The following is a 17,497-nucleotide window of genomic DNA, read 5'->3' on the forward strand; positions in this document are numbered from 1 at the left end:
TTAGTATACATGTTATGCAGCCATCACCACTGTCTAATTCTAGAACATAATCATTACCCTCCAAAGAAAGCCCATGCTCATTAAACAGTCACCTCCCCACTTCCCTTTTCCCAATCCCTGGCAAACACTAATATACTTTCTGTCTCCATGGATTTACTCATTGTGGACATTTCATATTAATGGGATCACACAACATGTATCCTTTTCTGTCTGGCTTCTTTCACTTAGCAATTTTCAAGTTTCATCTATGTTGCAGTGTATATCAACACTTCATTGCTTTTTATGGTGGAATAATATTCCATGGTATGAATGTACTACATTTTGATTATCCATTCATCAGTTGATGCACATATGGGTTGTTTCTACCTTTTGGCTACTGTGAATAGTGCTGCTATGAACATTTGTGTAGAAATTTTTGTTTGAACATTTGTTTTCAATTCTTTTGGGTATAGACCAAGGAGTGGAATTGCTGGGACATATGGTAATTCTATGTTTAACTTTTTGAGGAACTGCCAAACTATTTTCCACAGTGGCTGAATCATTTTACATTCCCATTAGCAAATTATGAGAGTTTCAATTTCTCCACATCCTCATCAACACTGTTATTATTTGTCTTTTTTATTTTATCCATTCTAGTGTGTGTGAAGTGATAAAATCATTGTGATTTTGATTTTAATTTTCTTAATGACTAATGATGTTGAATATGTTTTAATGTGCTTGTTGGCTATTTGTATGTTGTTGTTGTTGTTTTTTGGTGTGTGTGTGTGTTTTTGAGAAATGTATATTCAGGTCTATTGTTTATCTTTAAATTGTGTTATCTTTTTGTTGTTGAGTTATAAGAGTGACTTATACACTGAGTGGCCAGATTATTATGATCTTTGAACGCATAATAATCTGGCCATTCAGTATATATATATTAGAGGCCCAGTGCATGAATTCGTGCATGGGGGGGGTCCGGCCAGCCTGTCCAGGGGGAGGGGACATGGGCGGATGGCCAGCCTGCCTGCTGGTTGAACTCCTGGTCGAGGGGACAATTTTCATATTAGCCTTTTATTATATAGGATATACACTGAGTGGCCAGATTATTATGCGTTCAGAGATCATAATAATCTGGCCACTCAGTGTATATTCTGGATACCAGACTCTTATCAGATATATGACTTACAAATATTTTCTCCTGTGGTTATCTTTTCACTTTCTTTTCTTTTTAATCCTCACCTGAGGATATTTTTCCATTGATTTTTTTAGAGAGAGGGAAAGCTAGAGAGAAATAGTGATGTGAAAGAAACACATCAATTGGCTCCTGCATGAGCCCTGACCAGGGCCTGGGCCAGGCAACCGTGGTACGTGCCCTTGACGGGAATCAAAGGCAGGACCCTTCAGTCCACAGGCCGATGCTCTATCCACTGAGCCAAACTTTCTTGATAGTGTCTTTTGATATGCAAAGTTTAAAAATTCTGATGAAGTTTAATTTATCTATGTTTTCTTTTATTGCTTGTGCTTTTGCTGTTACATTTAAGAAGCTATAGCCTAATCCAAGGTCACAAAAATGTACACCTATGTTTTCTTCTAAGAGTTCAATAGTTTTAGCTTTTACATTTGGGTCTTCAATTCATTTTGAATTAATTTTTCCTTATGGTATGACATAGGGGTCCAACTTCTTTCTTTTGCATATGCATACCCAAATGTCCCAGAAACATTAGTTGAAAAGACCCTTCCTTATTTTATCATCAAATGATCTTGGCACCCTTGTCAAAAATCAATTGATCATATGCAAATGGGCTTATTTCTGGATTCCTAAGTTGATTTCATTGACCTATGTATTTATCTTATGCCAGTACCACAATTTGAATTAGTGTAGCCTCATAGTAAAATTTGAACTTGAGAACTATGAGAACTCCAACTTTGTTCTTTTTCAAGCCATTTAGGTTATTTAAAATCCCTTGCAGTTCCATATGAATTTTAGGATAAATTTGTTCATTACTACAAAGAAGCCAGTGGGAATTTTGATAGTTTGCATTGAAACTGTAGATCAATTTGGAGAGTATTGCCATCTTAACTATATTAAGTCTTCCAATCCATGAACCCAAGATGTCTTTCCATTTATTTAATTTTCTTTAATTTATTTCAATAACATTTTTGCAGTTTTCAGTGTACAAGTCTTACACTTCCTTGGTTAAATTTATTCCCAATATTTTATTCTTGTTGATGCTATTGTGAATGGAATTGTTTTTTTTTTAATCCTCACCAGGTGATATGCTCTTTAAAAAATTAATTTTAGAGAGAGAGGAAAAGAGAGAAACATAGATGTGAGAGAGAAACATCAATCAGTTGCCTCTTGTATGTGCTCTGACAAAGAATCGAACCCCAAACCTAAGTATATGCCCTGACTGGAATCAAACCAACCAACTGAGCCATCCGTCCAGGGCTGGAATTGTTTTCTTAATTTCTTTTTGGGATGTTCATTGCTAATGTATAAAAATATAACTGATTTTTGTATATTGATCCTACAGCTCTTTTCTTCGCTCTAATACACTTTTTTTGGTGTGTGTAAATTCTTTAGTGTTTTCTGTATGTATGACCATGTCATCTGTAAATAGAGATAGGCTTACTTCTTTCTCCAATCTGCATTCCTTTCCTCTCCACTCACCCCCTTGCTTAATCGCCCTGATTAGAACTTCTAGTACACTATTGAATAGAAGTGTCAAGAGTGGATTTCCTTGTCTACTTCCCAGTCTTAGGGGGAAAATCATTTAGTCTTTCACCATTAAGTATGATGTTAGCAGACAGTTTTTCATAGGTGCTCTTATAAAGGTAGAGGAAGGTTTTCTTCTATTCTTAGTTTGTTGAGTGTTCTTATAAAAGGGTGTTGGGCCCTGGTCAGTTTGGCTCAGTGGATGGAGCGTTGGCCTGCGGACTCAAGGGTCCCGGGTTTGATTCTGGTCAAGGGCATGTACCTTGGTTGTGGGCACATCCCCCGTAGGAGGTGTGCAGGAGGCAGCTGATTGATGTTTCTCTCTCATCGATGTTTCTGGCTCTCTATCCCTCTCCCTTCCTCTCTGTAAAAAAATCAATAAAATATACTTAAAAAAAATTAAAGGGTGTTGGGATATTTTTTCAAATGGTTTGTCTGTATCTGTTGAGATACATGTAAGTTTCCCCCCTTTTTCTATTACTATGGTACTGACACATGATATGGATTCAGCAAATATTTATTGAATTAATGATACAAATGCCACAACCCTAACAACAGCAAAGTGGTACTGTTATGTGTCTTAGTTGTGTGTGCCTGTGTTGTTGGTTTGTTGTTGTTGTTTCTATAGTATCTAAGGTGGATTGCCCCAGTCATCACAGCTCTTTGTCCCAGCGGTCCTTTTGACCAACAAAACCCTCTTGGAACTGGCTGTGTAAGGGTTCAGACAGTTGAAACTCTCCCAGTCAAACCAGAACTGACAACTCTACAGGAATCCTATGTCCTTGACCTTTTTAACATTTGGACTAGCCAAACCAGACAAGAGACCTTTACCTTCCAAATGTCCCGGTCTAAAACGTGAACGTGTGTCCTCTGTGCGTTCATTGTGCATTAGAAAGCTACAAAGGGTTAATCCCCAGAAGCCATTCCTATTCATCTTGGTGACTGGATAGAAACTAAATTTGGGACCTCAATTACCTGATGGAGTTGCATGTAGACTTTGCCGGCAGTAATATTGATGAAGATGGCAATCATTTTCTCCCACTTGGAGAGCCAATTGCAATCCCATCCTAAGCAATCTGTCCTTCAAGTGCATCCAGGAGTGGGTGTTATTTTTCTTTTCTGTTGTAGAAAGACTTTTTGGTTCCTGAATCTTTAACCCTCTACGCTCCACAACACAGCCCTACTTGATGGATGAAGGTAAATAATACCACTGACATTTAAATGGTCTTCCACAGTCTAGGAAGCACTTGAATGTTATCTTGTCTCGACCAGTCCTCATCACTGCTCAGCAAGTAGTTTTGGCCATGCCCATTTATCAGGTGGGGAACTGAGGTTCGGAGAGTAAGGTAAGTCACCTGCCTGTACCACCCAGCCGCTAAGGGGCAGATGGGGCTCAGAAACTTGGCTTTCTGGCCCATGTTGTGCTTGTTTCTCCAGTAATGGGTGGCTTCATTGGACAAAAGGCCACAGACAGAAAAGACCAAGGCTTCTCCTGGGTTCAGTGGTTTGTGGGGGTGATGAAGGCAAAGTCTGATTGAAAGGCTGTGTGGGAGGAGAGAGAAGGATTTCAAAGAGGGGACTGGCATGGGCACTTTTAGCAGGTAGAGCAATACTGCCATCGGGCCAAACATCTTTGCCTCTCAAGCAGCGATGTGCATCATGGACCTCCATTTATCTGTGGTTCCCCTAGGATGACCCTTGTCAGTTATCCCCCCGGTGAATTATTGGTGGCATGTTTTTGATCCCAAGACACCTGGGGCACATCTGGTCAGCTATCTGGACAGTGAGCATGTGTTCAGAGAGTGTGAATTCTTCTGGGTAAGAATCTAGGCAAAATAAGTCATGAAAGCAAATCCTCATCAAAAAGTAGTCAAGCAGTGGTGGCAAAGGCCATGGACCTAAGGGAGATAAAAAGAAATATGCGTGCACAGACGAGCATAATCCCTTGCACTTTTGCATTTTGTCATTAAAAACAAACAAACAAACAAACAAACAAGTCTTGCGGAGTCCAAGGAAGAGGAGAGAGATGAAAAGCAGACCTGAATCCACCCTGAAGCCTGGAGCAAAGACTTTCCAAACCTGAAGAAGTACATCATCAAGCTTTTTGTTTTGCCTTTGAATTATTCTTCTACAGCATTATTCTGGCCATAGTTGACCAATATAAGCAAGGTGGTGAGGACTTCTTTGAGGCATGATTGACAGACAGGATACTTATCTGGAGAAGAGAAGATTGAAAAGAAACATGACAGAAGAATTAGGTCTACTCCTCGTGACTCTAAAGTACCTGTATGAGATCAAGGGGTGAACATATAGGGTGGAAGATTCAGCTAGACCCATGAAAGAACTTTTTATCAGTTAAAGTGCTAACTAACCACTAATTTACTTTCTGTCTGGATAAATTAGCCTATTCTGGCCATTTTATATAAATATAATCATATAATACGTGGTCTTTTGCAACAGGCTTCTTTCAACTAGCATTAACGTTTTCAAGGTTCAACCATGTTGTAATGTGTCAGTACTTCATTCATTTTTTAAAGAGCAATTTTAGGTTCACTGAAAAAATGAGCTGAAAGTATAGAGTTTCCATATACCCTCCTGGCCCACCCCCCTTGCACCCACAACCTTCCCCACTATAAACAGCTGGCATCAGAGTGGTACATTTGTTACAATACATGAACCTACACTGATACCTCATTACCACCCAAAGTCCATAGTTCACATTAGGGTTCACTCTTGGTGTTGACGTTCTGTGGATTTTGACAAATGTATAATGATATGCATCCACCTTTATAGAGTCATACTAATAGTTTCACTTCCCTAAATCCTCTGTACTCTACCTATTCATTTCTCCCCCACCCCCAGCCCCTGGCAATCACTGATTTTTGTACTGTCTCCATGGTTTTGCCTTTTCCAGGATGTCATGTAGGTGGAATCATACAGTGTGTAGCCTTATTAGATTGGCTTCTTTCACTTAGTAGCATGTCTTTTCATGACTTGAGTGTTATTCCTTTTATGGTTGAATAATATTTGATTGTCTGGAGGTACAGCTTATTTACCCATTCACTTACTAAAGGACATCTTGGTTGCCTCCACATCTGGACAAGAGCTTATGAACAAGGCTTATGAGTTGGAGCTTATGAATAAGGCTGCAAAGGCTGTCATTCCTGTTTATGGTTGAGGAATATTCCAAAGTATGCTTTGTGTATCCTTTCATCAGTTGATGGACATTTGGGTTGTTTCCACCTTTTGGCTACTTGTGAATAATGCTGATAAATATTCCTGTGCATGTTTTCAGTTCTATTGGGTAGATACCTAATGGAGGAATTGCTGGGTCACATGGTAACTCTGTGTTGAATCATTTTGAGGAAATGCCAGCTGTTTTCCAAAGTGACTGAACCATTTCACCTTCCCACCAGCCGTGCATGGCGGTTCTGATTTCTCTGCATCATCAACACCTGTTATAGTTTGACTTTTTTTTTTTTTAGTTGTGATAGAGTCATGCTTTGGAATACTATTCAGCACTGAAAACGAAGGGATGGGTACAACAGACACCCACATGCCCATATCTAAGGAAACCTATTCTTGAACAAAATAAGCACATCATGATGGGTGCATGCAGCCAATATAATTCTGTTTGCAGAAAGTTCGTAAAAGGCACCGGCCGTTTGCGACAGGCCGGAAAGTAGCGAGGGCAGCCAGCACCGGGCCGGCGGGCTGAGCGGCCGCTGATGGGGGAGGTCCGCGGCCTCTCAACGCCTCGCTGGAGAAGGTCATACCGGCCTCGGCCTGTGGCGGAGGACTTCCCGGGGCACCTAACGGTGCGGCCGCGGGGCCGGGGCCCCTGACGAGGAGAAGGGGAGCACCCAGAGGCGGGGCGCACTCGTGGCTTCGAGGTTTCGAGGGGGCGTCAGGCCCAGGCCCCACAAGGGCCCCCCACCTCATCTCGGTGCTGAGCGGGAGCTTTCTCTCCAGCAAGGTGAGAAGTGTTTAACCATTCAACGTGTGTGTGTGTGTGTTTGGTTTGTTTGTTTGTTTTTGTTTTTTTGGGGGGGAGCGGGGGTGTAGCACTTAATGTTTGCTTTTTAAAGTTTATTGGTTAATCCTTACTTGAAAAAAAGGGGCAAAAGCCTCAACACCGTATTGTGCATGTTTACACACCTGTGATAAAAAACAATGTTAATAAAACCCGGGAATGATGAGCACACAGTGTAGGTTGGGGTTGGCTTTAAAACTTTTTTTTTTTTTTTATTCTAGCCATCGCCGTGGGTGTGAAGTGGGAGCTGCGGTTTTGTTTCGCGTGTCCCCGGTGACTGATGATGCCGAGCATCTCATGTGCTTATGGGTCATTTGTAGACATGCCTTCCTTGGGGAAATGCCTCTTCAGATCCTTTGCCCATTTAACAAAATTGGGTTGTCTTTTTCTTCTTGAGTTGTGAGCATTCTTTATATATTTGGGATGCAGAGCCCGTATCAGATAGATATATGACTTGCAAATATTTTCTCTCACCCACCCACGCCTATGTAGTGCTTCCCTGCCTGCCCCTGCCCCCTGAAAAGCTGGAAACAGAGGGTATTTAAGTAGAGTTTTGATTTGTCTTTAAAAACTCGCACAATTCTGAGTATATATATATCCAAAAGAATGGAAAACAGAGACTCGAGTGGGTCTTTGTAAACCAATGCTCACAGCAGCGTTATTCACAGGAATAACTGTGTAGATTATTGGAAAGAGGTCTGGCTTTGGAGCCCGCCTGCCTGGGTTTGACTCCTGGCTCTGCCATGTGACCTTAGGCCAGTTACCTTCCTTTTGTCTGGTCCCTGGCCTCCTCCCCTCTAAAATGAGGTGGTAATAATTCCTTCCTGCAAAGAGCTCTGGCTCAATGAGAGCATGTTGCAAGCGGTGCCCACATCGGGGCCATGTGGTGGAAGGAGCTCTAGACTGGGAGCGAAAAGACCCAGGGGAAGGTTTCCTCCCGGCCCCATCCGCACGATGGGTATGGCCTTGGGCAAGGCACGTATCTCTCTGGACTCCAGTTTCCCCATCTGTGAAGTGGAGATAATAACACCTGCCCCTGTGATACTCTTAAGTTGTGAGGTTGATTAAAAAAAAAAAAGTGTTCTGTAATTGGGACAGCCTTATACAGAAGTAAAATGGAGATTAAAAAATAAATAAATACTTGGCATAATGATGAACTGTTAACTCAGGGTACTGCTGTTAATTAAAAACGATCTTGCATAATATGCAGCCATTAAAATGGGTAATTATGCAGACTATGTGGAAGCAAACAACACGGCTTATGAGAGAGGTAGGATATTTACAAAATCACACATACATGAGAACCAGAGCTATGCACAATGACAGAATGTGGACAAAGACTAGAAAGGATTACAACAAAGTGTAGTTATTGTGCACAGGCATGGGGAGGATTATGGGTGGTTGAAACACATTTCTTTAAAGTCATTCTTACGTTGTTTTTATAGTAAGAACATGATTTTTAAAAGTAGGTGTGGTGGGGGTCGTTTGGGGACAGCCTGCGTTTGAATCTTGCCTTGAGGCCCACTGGCTTTGTTGGACACTGGGGAGTGAAGCCACAGGAAGCTTCGTTCCTGCAGAAGCCTTGCTCTGTCTGTCCTGCTCCCTGGCCCGCTATTCCTACTTCCCTGGGTTGTTGGGAGGACGCGATAGTGGGTGTGGAAGAACCAAGCCCACTGGATCCCACCACGTAAATATAGTTCCAGGTTTCTCCATTGCATATTGCACCCCTCCCTTGTTCAGCCCTGCCGGGGGCGGAGGGCGCCACCGCCGTGAGCAGCTAACTGCCCTGTCTCCTGCTTCCTTCTCCTTTTGGCTGCTGCCTCTACTGGAGAAACCGCAAACGTATGTATTGCGCACTTACATACATACCTTCAAAAAACAGAACGTATGCAATACAACTGTGCTTTTATTTAAAGTACTTTTTTTGTAGTCAAAATGATGGAGTTCCGGGTTCTTCCAGTCCAATCCCCAGAGCAACCTACCCTCTCATCTTCTCGGCTGTTTCTTCTGAATGTTATCTGCATTTCGCCAAATAAACACTGCAGTTTATTTTACCTGTTCACTGTATACTCGCTGACTTCCTGCTACATTAGAAAGGGCTTCGCTCACTCACCTCCTTTATCTCCTTCTCCCAACACAATTCTGTCATTATTTCGGCTACGATTGCCACTGAAGAATACACTACCCCTCTTCTTGTTCACTCCTCTTATCTCCTGATGCTCCCTCCCAATGCTTCAGAAGAGGCAGCCAGTGCCACAGTCCTCTCTCTCTCTTCCTACCCCCGCCAAGCTCCTGTCATACGACTTTGACTTTTACATCGTCTCATTGATACATCCTCATTCTGTTTCCTAACTGTAGTGAAGTCTTCCATGCTTCGCTTGAAGGTGAGATCTAAAATCAATAAACAGCCGTAGCTGGTTTGGCTCAGTGGATAGAGCATCGGCCTACAGACTGAAGGGTCCTAGGTTCGATTCCGGTCAAGGGCACATGCCTGGGTTACGGGCTCGATCCCCAGTAGGGGTTGTGCAGGAGGCAGCCAATCAATGATTCTCATCATTGATGTTTCTATCTCTCTCTCTCTCCTTCTCCCTTTCTCTCTGAAATCAATAAAAATATATTAAAAAATTATAATCAATAAAAAATATTTACGTTACTGAGACATATCCATACACACATGGTTCTTTTTCCGGCCAGAAGCATGTCTGCTTATGTTTGCTTCCTTGGGATAATTTTTTTTGATCTGGAATTTCAAACCATTTTTCTTTTTTTTTCCCCAGCACTTTTCAACTTCGTCTTATTCTCAATTTTCCCCTAACTTTTCCATCCCTACAGGTGTTCTATTGAGTCTTATCTCCTCCCCAAGATCTACCTTCTAGAACCTTCTCTCCTCCTGCTTCAATCTGGTTGGTAATCATCCTGGAACTTCCTTTTAATGATTTCCTGACTTCAACCCACAGTTTCTGAGATTTGGGGTCGCTGTTGATTTTCTTCCTTATTTTGCCAGAGAATACCATTAAGTAACATCCTATACAGAGGTGTGTGGTGGGTGAAATTTTCCAGCCTTTTATGTTTGGAAACTTATTTAGCCTTTCTACTTGATTGATAATCTTAGGGCACTGAACCTTAGGCTGTAAATAAAATTCCTTTAAAACTCTGAGGGCACTGCTCTATTGTCCTCCAAATCGATTTTCCTGTTGAAAACCTGGATTCACTCTCATTCTTACTGTTTTATGAAGGCCCTGGCCTTCAGTAGAAGCCTTTAGGGTGCCCTCCTTATCCTTGGTGACCTATTATTTCAGTTTTGTTCCCAGGTGTGGGTCTTATTTCAATCATCTCTCTGGTCTTATATCCTCCACCCCTGAGAAATTTCCCTGTGTTATTTCTTTGATCATTTCCTCTCCCCTGTTTTTTCTGTCCTCTTTTTTCAGAAACTCCTATTGGTTGGATCCTGATTTGGTCTTCTATGTCCCTTATTTATTGGCTCATTCCCCTTCCCCCACCCCCATTTCTTTGTCTTGATATTTTCAAATCATGATAGTATATTTAAATTTGAGAATAATTTGTCTTTTCAACATAAAGTTATATGAAATGTATTCCTTGTTATATTATTTCTGTAATAAATAAAAGAGTGACAGACAGGATTACCATAAAACATAAATCAAAACTGCCTTCAATGAGCTCTGGCCGGTTTGACTCAATGGATAGAGCATCAGCCTGTGGACTGAAGGGTCTCGGGTTCGATTCCGGTCAAGGGCATGTACCTCAGTTGCATGCTCGAGTGCAGAAGGCAATCAGTCGATGTGTCTCTCTCACATCGATGTTTCTTTCTCTCTGTCTCTCCCCCTCCTTCTGCTCTCTCTAAAAATCAATGGAAAAATACCCGTGGGTGAGGATTAACAACAACAAAAACAACTGCCTTCAATGAGTGAGGCTCTGAAAACAACTACAAAATGAAAGTGAGGGCTGTTAGAGGCATAAGGTGAAGATTGCGGTAACTAGGTGAGGCAGCAGACAGGACAAAGAAAAATGTGATCTCAGCCAGTGCTGCAGGTGCTCCCCAGGGTCACCAGGCACTGGGGGGCATGCTGCTCTCTACTCCTCACCCTACCATGAAGTGGGTAGGTCAGCCAGTGTGAGAAAGAAGCTGAAAGAGTTAAGTCCCCAGTCTGTGATGGGATGTTCCCTGAGAAAGGCAGTGGGACTGGGAATGGTGTGCAGGTCTTGCCAAGGACAGAAGCCAATCAAGGCACTAGGTGGAGGGAAGCAGGAGTGGGGCAAACAAAAGAGAATCCGGCTCAGGCAAGGGCCCAGTGCTAGGCTTGAGTGAATGTCAGGGTCTGCTAAGAAATTGACAGAGGCCCTGAATGCTGACAGGGTGCCCAAGGCCATCTGGGTTAAGGGAAACAGCACTCACCTTGCTCATGGCACTGAGCAGGCTCATCCCCGAGCTACACCTGTCACCTCCATGCTGCAGGGCCTTCCTCTAATGAAGAGGAGGCAACAGAATAGGCAGTACACACACAAACACACCCACACACCACCAGCACCACGTCAGCCGATTCTCTCCTTCGCACACAGATATGCTGGGAGTCTGCCCCACCCCGTGAAGCACTGAGCTGGGGCTGAAGCTCCAACACGGAATCAGATGCCCTCCTGTTCCTGTGTCCCATGGGGGAGCAGACGTGTGAACAGAAGAGGGCTGGCGATTCCTTCGCGGTTCAGCTGCCTCCAAATGAGATGCTTGGCAGGAGAGGAGGACTGCAACCTGTTGTTCCCATGTTCATTGTTTATTTGCTAAAAGAATACTTTGGATAATTAGTCACTCATGCACATGCTTACTGACTCAACAAACACTTATTGAGTTCCAATGATGATAATAATTAGCAGTCATTGAGTGCTTACCATGTGTCAGGCCCAGTGCTGAGCCCTTTGAACTCCACTGTGTGCCAGATGTTAGGAACACAGAAATAAAGATGCAGTAACCACCAACCCTGCCACCATTTCATGTCAGCATCACAGCACCACCCCTCTGAAGTACTGCAGTTTCGAGGAAGTGTAGTATAACAGTCAAGCGTAAGGCCTGGGTTTGAAATCTGTTTATAGCACTTTTTAGCTCTGTAACTTTGGGCAAGTTACTTACATGGTTTAAGTCTCAGTTTTCCCATCTACAAAATGGGTGTGCAGTTACTAACAGCTATACCTTATGGAGTTGTGAGGGTTGAATGAGATGATATGTGTAAAGTGCTGGCACATTGCTTGGCACATCATGATTTATTATTTAACCCCAGGGTACTATTTAACATCATGTTCAATTAAGGCCACGCAAAGGCATGACTACTCACAGGATGAATAGGAATTAGACAAAGAAGGAAGTAGAATTAATCTAGATGATTCCGTTTATTCTGGTTGGAAGCCCAGCACTGGCCAGCTGCCCCCCATCCATGTTTCTGTGTAATAACACAAGCCTCTTCAGTTCCAGATTCTACCACCATAGCTCATATTGCGTCATGGCAATAGGCTTTGGAGAAGTTGCTTCTCCCTTCTGGGCTTCAAATTCTTCATCTTTACAGAAGAGGCTGTACCAGTTCCATCTAGAAATCTATCCTTCAAGCATTGCTTATAATAGCAAAAACTTGGAAGAAATATAAATGCCTATCAATGGAGAAATAGTTTAATAAATTATGATACATTCATACGATAGATGACAGCATAGCTGCTCAAAAGGGAAATCCATATGAGCTGATACAGAAAAATGTACTCTACTGAGCCAAACTTGACATGCAATAAACATACCGATTCTGAGGACACAGCTCTGTGCATTTTGGCAAATGTATTCACCTGTCACCATGACTCTGATCAAGATAAAAAACCATTTCCATTACTCTACAAATGTCCCTCATGCCACTTTTCCATCAGTCCCTTCCCATCCACATAGAGGCGACCACTATTCTGATTCTAACACCATTGATTCATTTTGTCTCTTCTTTAAAAAAAGGGGGGGGGGTTGTTTTTTTGTTTTTTTTTAATCAGCCATGTTGTTGAAAGTAACAGTTTTCTTTTTGTTTCTATTGTACACTGAATGTTTGTGCCCCCCCCATTCCTATGTTGCAGCTTTAACCCCCAATACATGTGTATTTACAAATGCAATCTTTAAGGAAATAATTACAGTTAAATGGTGGGACCCTAATATAATAGGATTGCTGTCCTTATTCAAGAGACACCAGCAAGCTCGCTCTCTCTGGAGCTGAGAAAAGGTCATGTGAGCACAGCAGGATGGCAGCCACCTGTTAGCCAAGAGAAGAGGCCTCAGAACAAAAGCTAATTTGCCAGCATCTTGATCTTGAACTTCCCAGCCTCCAGAACTGTGAGAAGTACATTTCTATTTAAGTCACCCAAGTCTGTGGCATTTGAGTGGACTTGCTGAGCAGTAGTTCATTGTTTGTTTGTAGACCAGGGTTGTCTTATTCTCTATAGATTGATATTTGAGCTGTTCCAGTTTTTGGCCATTATGTATAAAGTTGTGAGCCCTGGCTGGTTTGCTCAGTGGTTAGAGCATCAGTCTGCACACCAAAGGGTCTTGGGTTCAATTCCTGGTCAAGGGCATTTACCTCAGTTGCGGGTTTGCTCCTTGCTCCCAGTCTGGGCGTGTATGGTAGGCAACCAGTCGATGTGTCTCTCTCACATCGATGTTTCTCTCTCTCCCTCTCTCTCTCTCTCTCTCTCCTCCCTCCCTCCCTCCCTCCCTCCCTCCCTCCCTCCTTCCCTTCCTCCCTCCCAGCCTCCCTTCTAAAAAAGCAATGGAAAAAATATCATCAGGTGAGAATTAACAACAACAACAACAAAATAAATAGAACAACAGCTAATGAGGGGCTGAAAGTTGAATGGAGATTGCAGAATACTGGAGAGAACTTGGAGTTCTTACCCATCCAGAGTGGAGAAACACAGGGCATTCAGTGGAGAAAGATTGTGTCTTAGGAGTAAGAACTGTGCCCCAGGGGTAAGCACTATGTCCTAGGAATAAGGGCAAACGGAAATAGACCTACCTACCTTAACAAAGACTCAAACCAAGCCTCAACAAGGGCAAGGTCACCCTTACTGCCTTCCAAAATAATAAAATTCAACACTCTGTAGAAAAAGATGTTTAAAAATCCAGAGCCTCAATGCTACATCTATCATAATACCATGAATGTAATGAAAAATTACTAGAAAAATTACTACCTGTTTTTCTATTGCTATAAATATTCTTGACCTTCGTTCTATGATGTGATTAAAGTACTTAGACACAGTTTGATGCTTTCAGGCTCGTTTTTAAGCTTTGTCAGTTCGGGCCAGAGCAGCATGTAGTCTAGGGCTAATTTTGCCCCACTTTTCAGAGGCAAAACTTTTCAGAGGCAAAACTTTTCTGAGAACACCAGCTGAATATCTGAATTACACGAATAGTGCTGCTATGAATATGTGTACCAGCATTTGTTTGAGTATTTCTTTGCAGTTCTTTTGGGTATATACTGAGGAATGGAATTGCTGGGTCATATGGTAAGTCTAAGTTTAACTTTTTGAGAAACCACCATTTTTCCCCCCCCATCAGTGGCTGAACCACTTTGCATTTCCATCAGCAAGGGTTCCAATTTCTCTACATTTTTGCCAGCAGGTGTTATTTTCCATTTAAAAAATGTATAGTCATTATAGTGAGTGTGAAGTGACATCTCATTGTGGTGTTGATTTGCATTTCTCTTATGACCAGTGACATGGAGCATCTTTTCATGTGCTTACTGGCCATTTTTATATCTTCTTTGGGAAAATGTCTATTCAAGTCCTTTGCTCATTTTTAAATTATGGTGTATTTTAAATGAAAATAATCATATGTATACTATGATCTGGCAGCAATAAACACTGTGTGTGTGTGTGTGTGTGTGTGTGTGTGTGTGTGTATGAGCAATGGCCCTTGCTGGCCCTCTGACCCCGGAGAATTCCTGCAGTCCCTGGAGAGCTCCCGTGGCTTTCCAGTCTTCTGTACACAGTCTCTCTGTACAGAGGTCCCGTGTACAAGAGTCCTCTGTGTAGGCTCTGTGTGCAGAGCAGTGCTGGGATCTTGCAGGTAGGCCTAAGCCCCTGAGCAGAGCCCCCACAGCCCTATCAAAGTGGAGGGTATCACAAACAGTGGTGGCTAACCGGATCATCCAGCACAGGGAGTTCCTGCAGATCCCAGAGGACTCCTTCGGCTTCCCACCTCCCTCTATTTGGTTTCTTTCTCTTGTTGGTTGTCAGAAGCCATTCATTCAGCACTCAGTTATCTCACAGGACTGATTGCTATCTACATACATAATTTTTGCTCATGAGAGGGGGCAAGTTCAGCCTCCTTCTACGCTGCCACCATCTCAGACTTCTCTTGGATGCTCAGACTTTAGAGTAACACTGCCTGGTTTGTGTCCTGACACTTCCCACTGTACAGCCAGGGGCAAGTCACCCAATCCCGCTGCGTGTCACTTCGTTGTCTCTGAGATGAGGGTAATAGCCCCTTCGTGTTGCTACCAGGATGAAATGGCAACACATCTTACCTTATAATAGACAAATATGCAAATTGACCGCACCTTTGCTATGCCCAAGCCACGCCCACCAACCAAGCCACGCCCACCAACCACGCCCACCAGGAAACCGTTGCAGGGATGTTGGGGTGTGGCGGAGCCCAAGGCCGAGGCTTTCCCGGCCTTGCGCACCAGTGGGGAGCCTGCACGGATCGCAGGAAACCACTGGGGGTCGGCTCCTGCGATCCTTAGCAGGGATGTTGGGTGCGGCCGAGCCCAAGGCCACCGCCCAGGGCCAAGCCTCAACCCTGAAAGAAGGCAGAAGGCGGTGGCCACAGCCAAGGCCTGGGTCCCCGGTGCCGGCAGAAAACTGGTGCAGGCAGCCAGGTGAATGAAGGTCTATTGCACGAATCTTCGTGCAAACGGGCTACTAGTACCAGTATAAAGGGCTTAGAACCATGCTCAGGAACATTGTAAGTTCTTGTCAAATTGCTGTTGTTTATTTAATAACAACAATGAAATACAGATATATGTTGGTATATGCATAGAAAAAAGCCTGTAAGGAAAGATAATCATTAACGGATTTCTAATGAAGAATAAGATCGGAAGAAGGTTGGGGACATGTTCCCTCTTTAATTCACATAGTTTTTTGTATTATTTGAACTTGTTAAAACAGCATGTATAAAAAAAATATTTTTTTTTTAAAAAAAGCTTAATAATGTAAAAATAAGGGAACTTTCTGCTTTAAATGTTAACCTTAACCCTCAATCGAGGCTCTTTACAATTGCTGCATGGCCTTATTTTTCTTATGGGTTTCCACAAGCTGCAGTTGAGCTAGCTTTCCAAGGAAGGGTTGTGAGGTGGCCCCTGTCTACTTCTCCAGATGATTCCCTCTCCCCTCCCCATCACTGCTTTCCAACTTCCTCTAGCTCCTGGCACACCTTCCTCTCTCATGCTTAAGAGACGTTTCACTCTTTTTTCCCTCTCTCTGCCAGGACTATTGCCTTGGACTCCACCCTATTCCCTTACTGTCCTCCTTGAACTTACTTGCTCTTGAAAGGCTTCTTTTCTCCCTTTTCCAAGCTGAGTTGGGTATCCTTCCCTTCTCCATGTTTTTCCAGTGTTCTGAGTGACCCCAAGTTCACCTCCTGTGACACGGTATTGAGAATTTCCTGTGTATCTCCTGTGATAGTGAGCTAGTGGAACAAGAGCCAAGTTTATTTCCACCCTGGCTTCACGGTTCTAGCCCCAAAGGCTAGTAAATGGCTGGAAACATGGGAAGTGCTTATAGCATTTGTTGAACAAAAGAATGAAGGAAGGAGAGATGTAGTTCTCATCAGAAACCCAAGCTTCAGCTCTCAACTGTGTGGCTTGGCTTATTTGGTATATATAACTCCACATCTCATAAACATGAGAGCTTTAAGGATCTAAAGAAAATGCTCTAGAGCAGTGGTCGGCAAACTCATTAGTCAACAGAGCCAAATATTAACAGTACAATGATTGAAATTTCTTTTGAGAGCCAAATTTTTTAAACTTATACTTCTTCTAACGCCACTTCTTCAAAATAGACTCGCCCATGCCATGGTATTTTGTGGAGGAGCCACACTCAAGGAGCCAAAGAGCCGCATGTGGCTCACGAGCCGCAGTTTGCCGACCACGGCTCTAGAGGAAATTTCCCCAATGGAAAGCTAAGTAGACCGTAGATCCTTGCCCCTTCACAAAATAGAGCTGCCTACAGATTCCAAAAGAACTGATGACTATCACTCATCCAGTTCTTTTGGATATTGTCAAAGGATAATTTCCTTCTTTGAAATAAAACAAAATGGGTTTCTTTCAAGCATCACGAGTCTCAAAACAGCCACCCCCTCAAGTTCCAGAGGTGGTGCAGCTGTTCTTTCAAAACACAGAAATAATAAGAAAAATACTTTTACCTCCCTGAGAAATAAATAACTCAAAGTTTCACAAATTTCCAAAAGAAAGTATTAAGATGTACTGAGTGTCCAGTACGTGTTCCTGGCACAGGGACACTATGGGGGTAAGAAGCTAATAACATTGAGTTAGGCCTCCAAACATCCTTCAGAACAAATGAGGCACCACATGAAGACACCACCAGAACTGAGCTCCCATAATGCATTATTCAGGAAGGGACCAGACAGGAGAGTACTCCTCTGTGAGCCAATGTCCAGATCAGTGTATTATCACTAAACTTGAAAATTTCTCTGTGGGTTATTGTTATCCTTTGGCCTG

Source organism: Eptesicus fuscus, chromosome 20, assembly GCF_027574615.1.
Source record: "Eptesicus fuscus isolate TK198812 chromosome 20, DD_ASM_mEF_20220401, whole genome shotgun sequence".
Classification (NCBI taxonomy): domain Eukaryota; kingdom Metazoa; phylum Chordata; class Mammalia; order Chiroptera; family Vespertilionidae; genus Eptesicus; species Eptesicus fuscus.